Source organism: Oncorhynchus kisutch, linkage group LG4 (genome assembly GCF_002021735.2).
Source record: "Oncorhynchus kisutch isolate 150728-3 linkage group LG4, Okis_V2, whole genome shotgun sequence".
Classification (NCBI taxonomy): Eukaryota; Metazoa; Chordata; class Actinopteri; order Salmoniformes; family Salmonidae; genus Oncorhynchus; species Oncorhynchus kisutch.
The window spans coordinates 47,688,818-47,694,174 of NC_034177.2; the positions used below are offsets into that span (position 1 = coordinate 47,688,818).

At 46.5% G+C, this 5,357-nt stretch overlaps 1 pseudogene; it reads left to right on the plus strand.

Moving 5' to 3' along the window:
- The first annotated feature begins 1,295 nt into the window (after window positions 1-1,295).
- On the plus strand, window positions 1,296-5,357 carry LOC116373000 (ankyrin repeat, SAM and basic leucine zipper domain-containing protein 1-like; annotated as a pseudogene).

Here is a 5,357-nt window from a genome sequence, read left to right on the forward strand (position 1 = left end):
GTGAGCTAGGACAGACGTAGTAAATATAACTATTTGTTCAGCACTTTTGAAATGTACAGGGACAGAATTCAGAACATGGGCCATTCTTACAGTATTCTCCCTGTACACCAAAGTCAGAACCGTAGGTTAAATAAAGGGGGCATATAAGCAGACAATATAAGCTTTTACAATAGTTGATGATTACATTTCTCTAAAACAGGCTACAGGCTACATGTGCACCACCAAGTCAGAACAGTAAGCTCAGTTGAGGGGGAAAGGGACCAAATTATTAAGGTGAGGCACATGGGCTACTAACAGCTTACTAGACAACATACACTTAGTATTACTGTCTTAGCTACAATATACATATCTCCCTGGCATATTACATCATTTATGCAGCAGCATACAATATATTTTGGACTCACCTTGTTGTGCTGTGCTCACTTGAACGGTCTATGTGGGCAAATTTTGTCATCAAAGTCTGGCATTCTCTGGATTTATGGTGCTTTCAAGACACCTGGGAACCCGGATAAAAACAATGTCGAATCATGATGTCAGTGATCTTCAAGTCGGAGCTCTAGAAAGAGGACAGTTTTCCTTGCTTGGAATTCCGAGTTGGATGACCGTTCAAAACGTACTTTTCCGGTCGGAGCTCATTGTTTTTCCAGAGTTCCCAGTTTTCTTGAACTCACTGAAGTCTGAGATGTCCTAGTTCTGAGTTTCCAGTTGTTTTGAACACGTCAGCAATCGTGCTGGATTGACAGCATGACATGTATTCAAAGTTTTCTAGCTCAATGTTGAATGTTCTCTTTTAAGCTTGGAAAAGAGACCCTTACACCCAGACTTGGACCACACACCCACTCCACTGAATAGCAGGCTAGTGATTGCTTTGCAACGCTTGCAGTTAGCCACTGATTCCTTCCTTGAGCCTTCTTGTATCGGCACTTTTAATGTAACTCTATGGCAGCACCCAAGTTGCTTGAATTTTTGCGTTCTCCCCGTAGATTTTGCGGTGACGTAGTGTCCCCATGAGTGACAGAACACTGAGCCAAGATCAGCAAAACTAGAGAGCATTACCATCCCCTAAGCTCCGTATTTTCTGCTGGCTCACCGCACCATCACAGAAAGTACTGAGCTAGGCTGAAACACCTGCATTTTGGAGCTGTCTTACTCAAAGAAAGCAAAAAAAAGAGACAATATTCCAATGCAGCTTTATTATCACAATGATTTTTTAAATCAATAAAAAAAAAAAGTTTTACATTGTTTGCAAACTTATATAACATAATAAAATAACATGCAAAACAGGCGGCCTCTGAATGGCGGGGCGCAACTACATACTGGTAGCAGGTAGCTACACAAACACATACTGTAACTGTAATGTACATCTCAGGGTGCAGGCCAGTGTTTGAAGCTGTCATATTATATAGATCTTTTTTTATGCAAAGTATCATTTGTTTTCTGGGAATGAAAATGACATCACTTGGAGCTACTTGTTGACCATGGAGAAGGATGACCATGGAGAAGGATGACCAGGGAGAAGGATGACCAGGGAGAAGGATGACCAGGGAGAAGGTAAGAAAGGCCTCCATGTCTGTCAGGTTTGCACCTGTGCCACATTTACACTAGACATTTTCAGAACAGACACAATTAAAGTATGAGTGCATTGGCTGTAATGTACATCCATAATATTGTAATGACACAATGTAAACCCTGGCTAACTTAGGGTTGCTGGTGAGTTTTCCAGGTGTTAATACTGCATTCTTCCTCAGATTGGTATCTCCAACCCAGAGGACCAGCAGAAGGTTCTGAGTGTGGTGAAGGAGATGCATCTGGACCGGGTCGACCTGGACACACTCAGCCTGCTTGAGAACATAAACAGCGGGTACAGTACAAATCTTTTTTTCTTTCTATTAGAGTAATCCCTTCCAAGTTTACACATGCATTATACTTTTAAACACATACGCCTAAAGACCAGGGTTTCGCAACCCTCTCTCTCCCCCCCCCCCCCAGACACATCACATTTTTGTTTTAACCCTAAACTGCCACACCTGATTCAATTAGTCAAGGGCTTGATGATTACTTGACTAATTGAATCAGGTGTGGCCGTTTAGGGTTAAAACTAAAATGGGAAATGTCTGGGGGGGGGGGGGGAGAGGGTTATGAAACCCTGCTGTGGACATCCTCTCTCCAGGATTCAGACATTACATTCAGGACCCCCTCCCCACCGGCGAGGTCTCAGCATCATCCCCGCATACTGTACACAGTCCATTCTCGAGTGCTGGAAGTCATCCGTCAGACAGACGGATCCCACTGTTATTCTCCCACTGCCTCTTCAAGTCTCTGAGAGCAGAGTCCTAATGGTTTAAGCGGGCCATAATGATTTGTAAGGTGAGAGGAGATGGAATGAAATCCCCCCCCCCTCCCTCCCTCTTTCCAGCCTCTCTGTGACTGATGACAGGCCAGCTCTCAGGCCAAGCGACCATGTCTGCCTGCAGCCCCTCACGTCATGAATCCTGAGGCCTTACGGCCATGTTCTCCCCTCTACTCTACTTTTCATGTCAGGCATACCGGGCTACTTTTACAGAGACTGTACATCCCCTGGGGTAAATCCTCTGATGATGGCCACACTGTAAACATTACACCACTAGATACAGCATAAGGGATGTGGCTATGCTCATCCCAGGAGGTAGTGGCTACACTTGTTCAGAGAGTTCACCCAGGTTATATTGACGTGGCCCATTTCATGTTCTAGTTGGGCTGGTACATGGCCAAAAGTATGTGGAAACCTGCTCGTCGAACATCTCATTCCAAAATCATGGGCATTGACATGGAGTTGGTCCCCGCTTTGCTGCTAAAACATCCTTCACTCTTCTGGAAGGGCTTTTCACTAGATGTTGGAACATAGCTGCGGGGACTTGCTTCCATTCAGCGCAATGAGTGAGGTTGGGCTCTGATGTTGGGGTATTAGGCCTGGCTCGCAGTTGGCGTTCCAAATCACCCTAAAGGTGCTCGATGGGGTTGAGGTCAGGGCTCTGTGCAGGCCAGTCAAGTTCTTGCACACCGATCTCGACACACCATTTCTGTATGGACCTCGCTTTGCGCACAGGGTCATTGTCATGCTGAAACAGGAAAGGGTCTTCCCCAAACTGTTGCCACAAAGTTGGAAGCACAGTTTAGAATGTCATTGAATGCTGTAGAGTTAAGATTTCCCTTCGCTGGAACTAAGGGGCCTAGTCAGAACCATGAAAAACAGCCCCAGACCATTATTCCTCCTCCACCAAACTTTACAGTTGGCACTATGCATTTGGGCAGGTTGCATTCTCCTGGCATCCGCCAATCCCAGATTTGTCCGTCACACTGCCAGATGGTGAAGCGTGATTCATCACTCCAGAGAACGTGTTTCCATTGCTCCAGAGTCCAATGGCGGTGAGCTTTACACCACTCTTGGCATTGCGCATGGTGATCTTAGGCTTGGGTGCGGCTGCTCATTCATGGAAATCCATTTTATGAAGCTCCCGACAAAAAGTAATTGTGCTGACGTTGCTTCCAGAGGCAGTTTGGAACTCTGTAGTGAGTGTTGCAATGGAGGACAGATGATTTTTACACGCTATGCGCTTCAGCAGTCCCCTTCTGTGAGCTTGTGTGACCTACCACTTCCTCGCAGTGGAGCCGTTATTGATCCTAGATGTTTCCACTTCACAATAACAGCACTTACAGTTGACTGGGGCAGTTCTAGCAGGGCAGAAATTCGACAAACTGATTTGTTAGAAAGGTGATATCCTATGACGGTGTCACGTTGAAAGTCACTGAGCTCCTCCGTATGGGCCATTCTACTGCCAATGTTTTCCTATGGAGATTGCATGGCTGTCTGCTCAATTGTATACACCTGTCAGCAATGGCTGTGGCTGAAATAGCCAAATCCACTCATTTGAAAGGGTGTCCACATTCTTTTGGCCATGTAGTGTATGTTAGACGGCATTCCACCTGCAGTACATGACAAAATGTACTGACAGACAGATGGGTGGACAGGGGGACAGAGATTTTCATACCGGGGGACAACTGACACAGATATTCAAACCCAACTGACCGCTACACAACAGACAAATACAAATACATAAGACCCTGTGTGTGGCCAATGTCCAGTATTTCCCCTCATAACTCAAAAACGACAGTATAATATATACAACAACAAAAATTGAAACGAGAAAAAAAAAAGAAACGTCACATCCAAATGATTTGTACATCATGTTCATCAAGGCTCCAGTTGTTGTTGTTGTTGTTGCTGCTATCGCTCCGCTGTCCTGTGTTCGTTGACGGGTTATTTGATTTGAAATGGTACCTCTCCCTGCATGTGTAGCAGCCGTTTTGTGATGCCCACACTCTGTCAGCTTGCCGTGTAAACAGTGTCAGTCAGATTGGAGTTACTATCTCCTCCCCGGGACCTGGGACTATAGCGCTGTTAGTTTATCTATCACACCAAAGACTGATAGGCTCTCGTTGCAACACTTAGTACAGGGATAGGAGAGCAGAGGGGAAGATAGGGGGAGATGTCTGTCTGCTGCAGGCAGCCTCTCTTTCCCTCCCTCCTGGTTTAGGTGTACTGTACTGTATTGTATAGGGCAGGGTTTCCCAAACTCAGAGTTTCCCAACACCGAGTTGGCTGGAAGTGTACCACAACCATGTCCTGTTTGAGGTTTTGGCTCATTGTCGTCTACCGTAAGTGAGAAGCTGTCTAATAGTGGTGTCTGCGTCCTTCGCTGTAGGAGTGAGGCGCTGTGGAACTTCCTGATTAGCCTGCGGCAGCAGCGCTGCTGCCTGACCGAGACCGTGCAGGACGTCATCAGCCGCTTCCCCCCGTCGAGCCTCTGAGGTACGCGTGTTTGTGTGCACCAGGCTAAGGACTGATCAATAAGTGCTATAGTGTCTAACTGAAAGCTCACTATTAAAATCTAGTCATACTGCATACACTTATCCAATTACTTTCAGATCAAAAGAAGTGCCAAGGTATAGTGTAGGGGCTTGTGGTTGTTCTTTGGACTGGACTCTCTCCAGCTCCACTAACTCTCTCCCTCTCGCCACTCCCCAGCTGGTGTTGTCCCTGGATCCTAAGGAGGAAGCCCAGGCCATCTGTAATGAGCTGGTGGCCCAGACTGGAGACCTGCAGAAAGAAGTCACCTGTCTCAGGAACCTGCTTCACAAGGTAGGGATTTTTTTCCTCTGACTGCTGTGTGTCTGTGTGTCACCTCAGCCCTGCCACTCAAGAGCCACCGCTACAATATTTCCGCTCTCCTTACTGGGCCACTCTGACTGAATGAATGAGAGTCCCGTCTCAGTTTCCTCTATCCGTCCCTGCACACCTTTTCACTGCTCTCTCTTCC